The following is a 14,037-nucleotide window of genomic DNA, read 5'->3' as shown; positions in this document are numbered from 1 at the left end:
TCATTTATGGTCTTTGCGGGAATTGGCCATTCAGAGGGGAGTCGTGTCGAAGGGATAAGCGTTTAAGCGCCCCCTCTAGGTACGCAGGAAGCGCGCCCGGCCAGGAAATGACGACGTTTCGAGCCCTTTCGACCCTACGTCCCTAAGAAAAAGAGATTAAAGTTTCATATGCCAACTTGAGACTTTTAAGTTTTGAAATAGTGATAGGTATGGGAAAGACTATGGCAGAACGGTTATAATTAAGGCATTATAATTACAAATTTAAAATTATTATCCTCATATTTCATTGATAGTCCTGTTGCTAGGGGGGACAACGGCCTCCTTTATTCAGATGGACTTTTTTATGTATTTTGACCCGTAGAACATGAATTTTTTGGGCAACAGTTGATCCCAATGTCGATAAGATTGTTATTAACAAAGAACTTGAGGAATTATATAACAGCGATTTTTCGCAAAACAAAACATTTTTTTTTGAATTTTTTGGGTCACTCTAAGCAAAAAATGTTCTTACAAGTTTTTTTATTGGATGCATAGTTTTCGAGATACACGCGGTTGAACTTTCAAAAAATCGAAAAATGGCAATTTTTGAACCCGAATAACTTTTGATTAAAAAATAAAATAGTAATTCTGCTTACCGCATTTGAAAGTTCAAGTAAAATTATACCGGTTTTGATTATTTGCATTCCTAAAAATTAATTTTTTTATTGTTAAACACAGCTATAAACACATAGTGCTTGAGTGATGTTTACAATGCATCTCCCATATAAAATCGAACGAGTAGGCTCGCCTACAAACAGGCAATTTGTACGTAGCATGCATTAAAACGCATTAAAACACTATTTGTTTATAGCTTTGTTTGACAATAAAAAAGAATGTGTGTGTACTTTGTACGCACGTATGAAGTTATACTTCTATTATATGATTTAAACGAAATTAATATACTTTTTATTTATATTGTGTTTAAATATTAAACTAATTTATACTTACTACTTCTCAAACATTTTTATCAGAACAGTGCCAAAAATTAAAATAATAAAAGAATAAAACACACACAAACACATTAAACAAGCCACAAATGATGTCTGAACATTAATTGTCGAAAATTTTTTTAACTAAATACGTATTTTCTGAAAATACAATTATATAATAAATATACTTACAATCATAAAATGTATTAAAAAAAAAAACAAAAAAGAAAGTTTCTATTGGGACTCAAACCAGCGCTGATAAGCGCGGTTGGTATTGGAATTCATTCGCCTTCAACGCTTAGCCACGGACACTATGTGTCATTATTTACGAAGATCGACTAACTAAACGGATTAAACTTGTGATATTTTGATATTTTGAAAATTGATCAAATTATTTTAATTTTGAATTGAAATGATTTAGAATTGAAAAAATACAACAAAACATAGAGTAAGAAAACAATATATTAGGTGAATATTGATAGAAATTTTGATGGTAATCAAATTATATAAATAAAAGTATTACATACTATGTATTTTGGCAGATCAAATAGGTAGGTTTATACTCATGATACATTAACAATTATTACGTACCTGTTGCTTTTAAAAACTATTTAAAAGTCACTACAATATTATAAACTTTTTTGTTTCTGTCCTCACAACAATAAAACTAATATATTATACATTTGTTTACTTTTACCTTTACCTCCAAACCACAGCTGTCCTACAGCTGCCATATCGGATAATTTTTGACATGTCATTTGAACATCCAATCAGAACAAAGTTATAATGCGCATGCGCCGGGCTGATAGCTTTTAACATATAAAAATTCACCCTCTATCGCCGGTAAAGAAGTATAACTTCAAAAATTAATTTTTACTAATGCAAGTAACCAAAACCGATATAATTTGGCTTGAATTTCAAATGCGGTAAGCAGAATTGCTATTTTATTTTTTAATCAAAAGTTATTCGGGTTCAAAAATTGTAAATTTTCGATTTTTTGAAAGTTCAACCGCGTTTATCTCGAAAAAATACAAAAAAATGTTTTGTTTTGCGAAAAATCGCTGTTATGTAATTCCTCAAGTTCTTTGTTTATAACAAACTTATCGACATCCAGATCAACTGTTACCCGAAAAATTCGTGTTCTACGGATCAAAATACATAAAAATAAACTTGGGTAAATCCATCTGAATAAAGGAGGCCGTTGTACCCCCTGGCGACAGCACTATGATTACTATATACTTCTATAATTAGTTCTATTAACTTAGACCCCAAAATATTTAAAATGTTCTACCTTTTCAAACTCTTATAGTCGCCAATATCCAACTTTGTCACATTAAAAGTATTTTTTCTTGAGCATATTAGGTATTTTGTTTTATTTTGATTTATTGCCAAACCCCTCTTGGATGCTTCCTTGCAGAACTTCGCAAATTCTTCCTTTTAACTGTTTAGGAGTTTGCTAATCCATGCTGTCTGTAGCGTACGTCACATGTTGCGAAGATGTTATAATTGAGGACATGGGAGCCAGAGTGGCCTAACTGCTTTTAACATTACTTTAAATAAAGAAAATGATCAAGAAGCTAACAATGTTCGATTGTTTTAGTAGTTTTATGTTGACCAAGAATCATTATTGATCAACATACAATTACTCAAACAATCGGACATTTATAGCTTCTGATCATTTTCTTTGATTATGTAAAGAAATGTTAAAATCAGTTAGGCCACTCAGGCTCTCATGGCCTCAATTGTACCATTAATAATTGTAATCAATGAAAACAATCCTGCCAGGAAACAGATCCTACTTGAAATACAACAACTTCCTTACCACATTCGCGGACACATCTTCATATGCACACAGTCATGTCCCTTTGGAAGTGTCTGTATAAGCCGTCCTGTGCGCGAATGTGCTAAAGATAAGAAGCTTACTCAGAATACTAAACTAAAAATTTACAGAGGAGCAATTAGACCAGTAATCATATATAGTTCTGAGTAATAATACAAAAAAATGAAGAAAGATTGAGGATCCTAGAGAGAAAAATCATTCGAAGAATAGCAGGCCCGCTAAACCCAGGTAATAATGAATTTAGAAAACTGATGAACTACGAAGTAAGAGAACTTTTGAAAGGAGAAGATATCGTTGCCACAGAGACTCAGATGGATGGTACATGTAAAAAGCAGAAAAAAAGGACCAGTTATCAAGAAAATTACCAAATGGAGACCAGTACTAGGCAGACCCCGAGGAAGTCCTAAAACGAGATGGGAAAACCAGATTATTTTGGACCTGAAGAAGATGGGAGCTTCTTCAGGTAGGCAGAATGGGGGATAAAACAAACTTATTTTCTGTACTTTAAAATAGTCTATGGTAAAGTGTTGGTAACCAAGATATGTTCATCAAAATGTGATGCTTTCAAACGAATTTTACTAAATTTTACTGATATATATTTTGCATATACATTGCCGTAACACCTAAAAGGTCATGACGGATAAAATAACGTACATTTGGCTTCTATAAATGATATAAAAGCCAATCACTAGATCTCCACACAGAGATCGGCTATTATCCGAAATTATAATTTCTCAAACTTATAAATGAAAGACAGTTTCTATCCTTGTAGGATCGGTACTCACCGGAGGGACCGCAGACGTTCGGATACAATTAGCATCTCTTTGCAAAGGCAATGATGTCGACTTTGCTAAGTAACAAGCCATTTACTCAACACACACACTACACATTACACTATTTGATTGTGAAATCAACTGTCGCATGCCAATGCCCATTAGTTGTCAAGGCATTAAGCTAAATAAAAAAAAGAATGTGTGTGTACTTTGTACGCACGTAAGAAGTTATACTTCTATTATATGATTTCAACGAAATTAATATACTGTAAACTGTTTATTTATATTTTATTTAAATATTAACCTAATTTTAATACTTACTACTTTTCAAAAATTTTTATTAAAACAGTACCAAACATTAAAAAAATAAAAGAATAAAACACACACAAACACATTGAAAAATGCCACAAATGATTTCTGAACAATAATTGTCGGAAAAAATTTTAACTAAATACTTATTTTCTGAAAAAAAAATTATATAATAAATATACAATCAGAAAATGTATAAAAAAAAAACAAAAAAATAAAAGTTTCTATTGGGGTTCGAACCCGCTTATGTTTGCGCAGTTAGTATTGGAATTCATTCATCTTACACGTCTACCCACGGAGACACCTGCATCATGTGGGAAGATCGACGAACTAAACGGTTTAAACTTTTGACAGTTCTGAATTTAACCAAATTATTTTGATTTTTGTAGAATATTGAAATAACAAAACATAGAGTAAGAAAACAATATATTAGGTGAATATTGATAGAAATTTTGATGGTACTCAAATTATGTAAATCAAAGCATTACATGCTATTTTGATAGGTTCATTTTAAATTTTCCAAATAGGTAGGTACCTACAGGGTGGGGCATTAGTGTGACAAAGTCCAATTACTCGTTTGTCGTAAGAGGTACGAAAAAAAGTTATTTAGGTAAAAGTTGGGGCACACATACTATCATATTTTAAAAATATTTTCAAATATACAGGGGTGTCTGTATTGACAGGGTGACACAAACTTATGTTTTTTTAAATGGAACACCCTGTATATTTTTACATTTTTGGATTCTCCTCGATGTTTCATTTCTTAAAATATATGGTTTTGTAATATTATACGAGGTAGTTTAAAAGCTAATTACGTTTTTTTGTTAATTTCGTAGCAAAATCTACACCCTGTAGAATTGTAGTGATTTGACATCAAATTTTCTATTTACATTCAACCGATTTTTAGTATAGTCTACTACTGTTAATCATTAATAGTATAGCGAAATGTTTAATTTTAGTATACAGGTTGGGTCGAAACTCGGAATGAGTATTTTATGAGTTTTCTTAAATAGAACACCCTGTATTTTAGTATTGTAATGAAATTATATTTTATGGTACTTTTTTATTTCTTAAGTATTCCCTATACCTAAGTGCTTTAATTTGTAAGTTATTCGTCATTATTTAAGCAAACATTAATTTCAACAAAAATTACGTAAAATTTCATTAGGTAGCCGTGAAAATATCCAATCAAACGTAATTTTTCGAAAAAAAAAAAATACATAATAATCTAGCCTGATCCTTAATTTATTAATATTGGATGAGATATCCAAATACATTCGTAGTTAAGGTTGTTGGTGCTTAAAATATGAATCAAACTTACAAAATTTTGCCTAGCTGGCTATGACACAACATTTGCTTAAACATTTGACATTATACTATTTATATAGTTCCAGTTGATTTGATACCATTACTAATATATATTTTTCTAATGAGGAACGGATTAAAATGGCTTTGTGCTAGAAGAGTATAACAAAAATGAGCTACTTGCAATAAAAATTTATTTATCATCAGCAATTCCTTGATAGACGACAACCAAAATGAGAAACTTTTGAAAGTATACTAAAACGGTTTCAACAGACTAGATACTTAGATTGTAAGAATGATTGTACTAATATGCAGATCCTCAGTGACACTAAGGATTACATTTAATTGCTGTTTTCTTCACTTACAATAGTTTTTATTCGAGCAGATTTATCATAATCTAAGTGATCAGTCCGTTGAAACCGTTCTAGTATATTTTTAAACGTTTCTCTTCTTAGTTGTCGTCTCTCAGGGAATTTCTGATGAAAAATTCTTATTGCTAGTAGCACATTTTTGTTATATTCCACTAGCACCAAAACCTTATTAATCAGTTTCTCATAAGAAAAATACATATTTTTAATGGTAACAAAGCAACTGGATATATAAAAGTAGTATAATGTCAAATTTTTCAGGAAATTTAGTGTCATAGCCGACTAGGTAGAATATTGCATGTTTTTATTAATATTTTGCGCACCAACAATCTTAACTACGAATTTATTTGGATATTTCATCCAATAGTAATAAATTAAGGATCAGACTAGACTATGATGTATTTTCTTTTCCAAAAATTATTTTTGATTAAATATTTTCACAGCCACCTAATAAAATTTCACGTAATTTTCTTACAATTAATATTTGGCTTAAAAAATCACGAATAACTTACAAATTAAAGCACTTAGGTATAGGGAATGCTTAAGAAATAAAAAAGAACCATAAAATATAATTTCATTACAATACTTAAATACAGGGTGTTCCATTTAAGAAAACTCAGAAAATACTCATTCCGAGTTTCGACCCACCCTGTATACTAAAATTACACATTTCGCTATACTGTTAATGTTTAACAATAGTAGAGTATATTAAAAATCGTTTGAACATAAAATAAAAATTTAAAAAAAAACATAAGTTTGTGTCACCCTGTCAATACGGACGACCCTGTATATTTGAAAATAATTTTAAATTATGGCACTATGTGTGCCCCAACTTTTACCTAAATAATTTTTTTTTCGTATCTCTTACGACAAACGAGTAATTGGACTTTGTCACACTAATGCCCCACCCTGTATGTAATTTTTATTAGGATACTGAAACATTTACAATTATTACGTACCTGTCGCTTTTAAAAATTATTTAAAAAGTCACTACAATTATAAACTTGCCTTTTCTCTGCCATCACAACAATAAAAACTAATATACACAATATTTGTTGATCCATAATCTCCAACAATTATTGACAGATGATTTTAACACCCAATACGATCCCGTATAACGTTTGAGCGACTAAATATATTGTCATAATATAACGATAATTGACTAATATGCTGTCGGTGTGTGCATGCGCCAAGGAATGTAAAAATTCACCCTCGTGCCTAAAGAAGTATAACTTCAAAAATTGTCAGGCTCATTGAAGCAAATTTCGTTACTCGTTTAACATCTAAAATAGTCCGTATTAAATAAATAACAATAAATAAATTAATAACAATAAAGCCAACCGTTAAATTCTGATATCATTATCAAAGCAGACAAATTAGCTGTACAAACGCAACCCTATTTGCAGACCAGATAATATATAATATCCTTTTGTACTCACTGAAGGTACGATAAGTTTTAAACTGCAGCCCATAAGCCATTTGCCTGCCGTTAACTGACTCCGAAATTAGCGAATATGAATAATTCTAAACGAGTTATTCCAACTTATTCGATTACACAGTGACCCAAGAAAGACGGCGTTAAGCTGCGATATATTTGGTCGATTTTTACTTGTTTTTGGTAACGTATCTATTCATTTTAAAAAAACGTTTTTTGAACGTTTTAAATGTCCAAAGAGAAAAATTTGAGTGAATTGGGAAAAATTAGAGGGAGTCTTGAAAATTTATAGGGAGCCAGGAAAAATTTAGGGAGGCACGATAAAATAGAAAATAGTCAGCAAAAATTTGAGATAGACACGATACAATTGGAAGGAGTCAGAAAAATTAGAAAATTAGAGATAGACGACATAAAGTAGGAGGCTGCCAGTAAAAATTAAAGTGGCAGAAAAAAATTAGAGGGAGTAAGGAAAAATTAAAGGGAGTCAGGGAAAATAATAGACAGTCAAGAAAAATTAGAGAGAAATACGATACAATTGGAGGAAGTCATGAACAATTAGAGGGAGTAAGTAAAAATTAGAGCGAGTCAGGCAAAATGATTGCCAGTCAGGAAAATTAGAGGGAGACTCGATAAAATAGGAGAGAGAAAAAAAAAAACTGAAGAGTGATACGCTAAAATAGGAGGAAAACAGAAAAAATTTAATAGAGTGACTGTATATGGCAATTGATTGGATCCCATGTCTCAAGCCGATGGGCAAAATCACTTTATAATATAATAATGTAAGTCACCTTTATAATATCACTTTATTATGTTGGCAATCCAGCCACTTTTACAGGTTTTTTTTTCAATAAATGCCCTTTAAATTAGAGTACATGTGGTTTCTCCTGTTTTAAAGCTGATGATTTTTGGGTGGGGAAGATCGTGCACCGACGCTATATTTATAATGAAGCAGGCTCAAGAGAGGTCCTTGAAGAATACAACAAACCGGCATACTTATGTTTCGTGGACCTTAATAAGACATTTGACAGGGTCAATATCCACTTATTGTTTGCAAGAGAAGTACTTCTAGGAATAATTAAAACGATCTAAAATATCTACTAGAACAACACTATAAAAGTAAAAGTAGAAGAACAACTAACTGACCCAATTGAAGCTGGCAATGGGATAATACAGGGTGATTTCCTGAGTCCTCTATTGTTCAACCTGTTCATGGATGAAATAATAAAAAAGTAAGAACTTAAAAACCAAATGGAAGAAAAACAATCTGCTATGCAGACGATGCAATACTAATCTCTCAAAGTGAAGATGATTTACAACGTATGTTGCATCAATTTAATATAATCGCCAGAAAAAAACATGTTATTTCCCCAAAAAAGATCAAATGCATGGTTATAACAGCAAATCTACTAAAATGTAAATTAGAGCTAGAGGGTCAGATAATAGAACAAGTCATGGAGTTTAAATATCTAAGCATCATACTATCTAGCTAAGGAAAGCTGAAAACAGAAGTGGAAGATCAAGTGAATAGCCGCAGAGCCGCAGGTTGAAAGTAATGAAAGGCAGAATTCACAAAATAGTCATTTCTGTACAAACAGAAGAAGAAGAAAAAGATAAAGCTGATGATGACAATGATGCGTGACCCGTCAAAATGGCCCGGTCAAAACAGCTCCGTCAAAAAAGCCCTGTCAAAATAGCCCGGATACAAAATAGCCTCGACAAAATAGCCCGTAAACAAAATAGCCCCGACAAAATAGATCGCACATAAAATAGCCCCCGTTAAGACAGCCCTGGCTAAAACAGCCCCGGAGAAAACACCCCAAATAAAATGTTTTACCTTTTCACGGAGTAGGTACCATTTATTTGAAATTACTATTCCAATTGGGAAATAAGCCACAATTTAACGTTAATAAAATTATTTTGTTAACGTTTCGACTTCGGACGTCGTTGTCAAAATACAAAATATTAATAAATTAAACAAAAATGTTGTTGTAAAAGCTTAGTAAAAAAATTCTTCTAATAATTTAATTTAATCTGACTCATTCATATCGGCAATTCAGACATACAATATGGTGCATATGAAAGGAATAAATTCGTTATTTCGTAAACCCGTGACGTTAAGGAAAAATCCTGAAACAAGTCGATTTTTATTTTTAAATTACGATATTTTGGTATATATGTCATACTAGTGATGTGATCTATCTTACCGTGATGACGTAATCGATGATTTTCCAAATGAGAATAGGGGTCGTGTGCTAGCTCATTGGAAAGGATATTTAATTATCTATTTAGTAGTATAAACATTTACATAATTATTATTTGTACAAGGTGTCCAAAAATTTTTTTAATTTAAATTATTTGACAAAAAAAGAAGAATGTATGTAATTTGTTTAATTCAAAATACATTTTACTGCTGTCAGAAATTAGACAACAATGTTTATATCACAAATAAACATTGATTTTCGCTTAAATTAAATGTTCTTCAAACTTCCAAGGGGCAGATGGCTGGCGGGAGCTGGCTTGAACATTGAATTTAATTTAATCGAAGTAGAAGACAGGTTTCGTGTTCTCTGAAAAGACATCTGAATAGAGGATAATTACCATTTCCGAAAAAATGTACTTTTAAGGGATTATTTCATGATGAATTCTGAAGGTAGCTTTTTTGTCGGGGCTATTTTTATGGGCGAGCTATTATTCCGCGACTATTTTGTTTGCAGACTATTTTGTCGGAGCTGTTTTGTGTGCGGGATATTATGTCAGGGCTTTTTTGTCGGACATTTTTCGACGGGGCTATTTTGACAGGGTACCCAATGATGTCGAAACGCGTCCTTAATTTGATTAGACAAAAAATTGGAGATTATCGTCAATAACATATTTAAGTTGTTTTTTTAGGCAAAACCGTAACTTAATCAACCCTGTATGCGAGCGGTCATCACGGACCTCGCGCGGTTTCCCAAATTTCAGCGCGTTTTAATTCACCAATTTGCATATGAAAGTGGAAAAGCCACCGTACCGTGCCGTGCATCGCCATCCTCTCCCAACGCCTACTATGAAACAATATCTGGCGTAATAATAGGAACGAGTAAGGCAATAAAGGTTTTGCATAACGAGGTGTTCTATACGACCATTTTCAGAGCTGGATCACAGAGGATTTTGTTATTATTCCCGTATTAATAGAATACTAAATGAAACAATGGCTGACATATTATTAACGAGAACGCCATAACGGCTGCATTCGCGAAAGTCTAATAGAATGGACGTTTTTGGTCCGAACGGGATCATAATTGGTAATTATGTGTTATAATAATAATTGGTAATAGGTTCAAGCGGATTCCAGACAAATAATATAGTTGGGATTGTTAAACCAATTAAATGCGTATTATATTATATTACACTATATGGAACATACAAGGTATCAGAAAAAGAGAAAGTTTTATCGGAACTTTTATGGACTATTATGCTGTGGCTAAAAAATATGAGGGTGAGTGTTTTATGTTCTTCTTTTTGATGTGCCTATTCGTGACGAATGTTGGCGATCATCATGGCAATCTTTATTTTATCTGCAGCAATGCGAAAAAGCTGTTGTGTTGAACCAGGTTCCAAGGTTCTTTAACCAGGATGTTCTTGTTCTTCCTGGACCTCGCTTTCCAAATATTTTTCCTTGCAGGATGGTTTGTAAGAGGGCATATCTGGATTCATTTCTCATAATGTGTCCAAAGTACTCCAACTTTCGAGATTTGATGTTGGTTATTACCTCTTGGTTCTTTCCTATTCTTCTATGATACATCAAATTCTGATTATTCTGTGTATTTCTTCATTATTTATATGATTTTGTATTTGGGAGGGTTCCCTTGGAAATTTATAGTCAACCTCAGTAAAGATCACAAAGGAGCAGACAGATTAAACGCCATAAGTACATATGTCAGAGTGGGAAGCATATTACAAATCCCTATTGAAGAAAGCATGACAACGTTGCAAAATAAAATATAGTCTTCAGACTAAAAATAGATCCAATAGACGAAGACTAAGTACAACCAGAGATAAGACACACTATAATGAAATGAAATTATGTTATAAAACTGAATAAAGTTGTTATTAAGCTTTTTAGAGATACAATGTAAGTTTCATATCATAGAGAAGTCACATATCACCTTCATTCACTAGGAAACTTAAAGTTTTAGAAAATGTAACATTCTCTAACCGCCATTCTTTTTTGTTTAACCATAGACCTGGAAGTATTTCTCTTTCCTCTAGTTATTTTTCAACTCCCTCCCTTTATCTTCTTCTCGGTCTTCTTCTTTTCCTTCTGTCTTTTGGTGTCCACGTCAAAGTATGTTTTAGGGATCCTGTCATTTGTCATATGTTTTTATCATTTATAGCAGCATCGAGTGTTCCATCTTGAGTTATGTTCATGCTCAGGTACTTATATTCATCAAAGTGTTAAATTTCTATCCCATCATTTGATGTAATAGTCTGCTTTTTCCCTTCAATACATATGGCTTCAGTTTTCTTAATGTTGACTTCGAGACCCCATTTGTTATATTTTTCTATAAGCTTCCGCGTCATGTAACTCAAATCATCATGATCCTGAGCAATCCGAATTTGGTCATCAGCGAAACATAAAGCGTATAGTGTTGTCTCGTCATTGAGAAGGATTCCCATGCCATTATATTTTCCACAGCTTGAGTGCTTGATAAATTTTGAAAAGTGTAGCCGAAATACAGCAACCCTGGTTCAATTATTTCGTAACCTTAAATCCCTCAGAAATCCTTGATCCAGTTTTAATTTTTGCAGCAGTTCCATTATACAGCCTTTGGAGTGTTTTGATAAGATCATGTTTAATATTGGTTTGCCGTAGGGTTAACCATAGTTTGCCGTAGGGTTAACCATAGTTTGCTGAAGGGTCATATGCACTGTCATATGCTTTTTCCCCAGGCGAACTTCTTTATTGACGGCTGTTTTTTCTCAATAACTTGCGTAATAGAGTACATGAGGTCTACTGTGGGCCGCCCAGCTCTAAATCTAGCTTACTCCTCTGCTTCGTTGTTTATATATAGTAGGAAAAATTAAAGATTACCCATGAGCTATCATATTAAACACATCTCTTTTCTATGTTCCAGAAAATATTGAACTAGTACCAGTACTATAAGAACAGCTGATATAAGTATTACATGTACTTGCATTGGCCAATTTTTTTTGTGACACGGTGACAAAAAAAATACAGCGTGTTTTATATGTTCGTTCATGGGTAATCTTTCATTTTTCTTACTGTATTCATTTTCTATTTTGTTTTTAACAAATTTCCCATACATCTTACTTATTGTGCTGTTTACCGCAATTCCTCTGTAATTTTCACACTGATCCTTGCTGCCTTTTTGTGGATAATCGACATAATAGAAAATTTCCATTCTTTTGGTAATTCGGCATGATTTAAACAGTCTTGAAATCTATAGGTTTCTTTGGATAATTTCTCGCCACTACTAGTTTCATCTTTCTTTATTTCACAACGTATTATATTTTCCATCTTTTGCGTTATTTTGCCGGTTATTAGCGCATTCATCACTGTATACTGATGTGATCTTGATTATTGATATGAGATAATATTCTTATATGTCATTTAATTTAATCAATGCATTAATCATAATCTAATTAATTTACCAGATCACATATCAATATGTTTTCAATCTCAGGGCGAATTATAAAATTAATTACTTACTCTCGTGGCTTCTAAGTATTTCTCAATGGTTCCTAATCGGGATAGGAAAGAAAAAAGTAAAATAATACACACATATGGGTTACAATTATAATCAAAATATTGTTTATTTTATTTAAATGGCAATCACTGCTTAATATTTGCTAGATCTTATTTTTCTTAAACATAACATTTACAAATGGGAATCTTATTTCCTTTTGGTTTCCAATTGAAAGTTTTTATTAACATTTAACTATTAGGATTTATTAGCAACAATTCTATTTAAGTTTGATGAAGCTTTTCTGATATTATTTATTATGTTCTTCAATTTTTAATGTGGTATTTAATACGAAAAACCCATACATTCATGTCCAAACAAATGAGACTGACCTTTTTCTGGTGAACTGAGAATGTCTTCACACAAGACCCGTTTCCTGCTATCCTTGGCTGCGATCAAAACCTCGTCCTGGCTTTCAGTAATGTTCTCCTTTGAAAACTAGCTCGTATAGCTCTCGTTCCTGCTTCTGCCGTGATGCTGTATTCTACCTTTTTCGAAACTGCAATCAGCTACCGGGACACTCTTGGCTCAAGGAGGTTCTTTTACTCTCAACCTGGCCTACCTCTGGTTCCACGATAGATACTCCACACTCACGGAACTACACCGGCTTTCTCACTCTCCGTACACTACCGTCTACTACTGCACTTCACTTCTCGACAGCTCAAAACATTCTGATCTCTATTTTTCATTCATTCCCCTACTTTCTAAATATCCCTTCCAGATTCACAAATCAACCTTCCACCACCAACTCTCATTCGCAGTATTCCTCAAAACCAATTTTTAATCTTTCTAAATATCCTTAATGGATTTCAAAAAAAAAATAGTTAATTCCCATTCTAAAATTACTTTCTACTATTTACAAAATTTAATGACCTATTATCTACTTCAACTGAGTCTTATTTAGCATAGGCTAATGATCGAACCTTCCGCGAACAACGATAATGACCTATTATGTATTTCAACTGAGTCTTATTTAGCATAGGCTAATGATCTAACCTTCCGCGAACAACGATAATGGTACGCGCCATTCACTTTGTTTATTCTCGGCGCATTGTCCCGAGTTTCGTAAGCTTCTTCTAATCACTTCTTAAAATTACATATAACAATTTGTTGTATACAGGTTGTTCTAAATTTATATGCCCGTGGTTGAGAAAATTGAAAATATTTTATATTAAATTGAATTCTGCTTATAATTATCAAAATTTAATTTTCAGATCATATAGAAATATAACAAATCCCCGCCTTGTATTCGATAAAATTTATCTGCATTTTTAAATAAATTTTCTCGAGGC

Source organism: Diabrotica virgifera, chromosome 3 (genome assembly GCF_917563875.1).
Source record: "Diabrotica virgifera virgifera chromosome 3, PGI_DIABVI_V3a".
NCBI classification, from domain to species: Eukaryota; Metazoa; Arthropoda; class Insecta; order Coleoptera; family Chrysomelidae; genus Diabrotica; species Diabrotica virgifera.
This window is presented reverse-complemented; position numbering follows the sequence as displayed.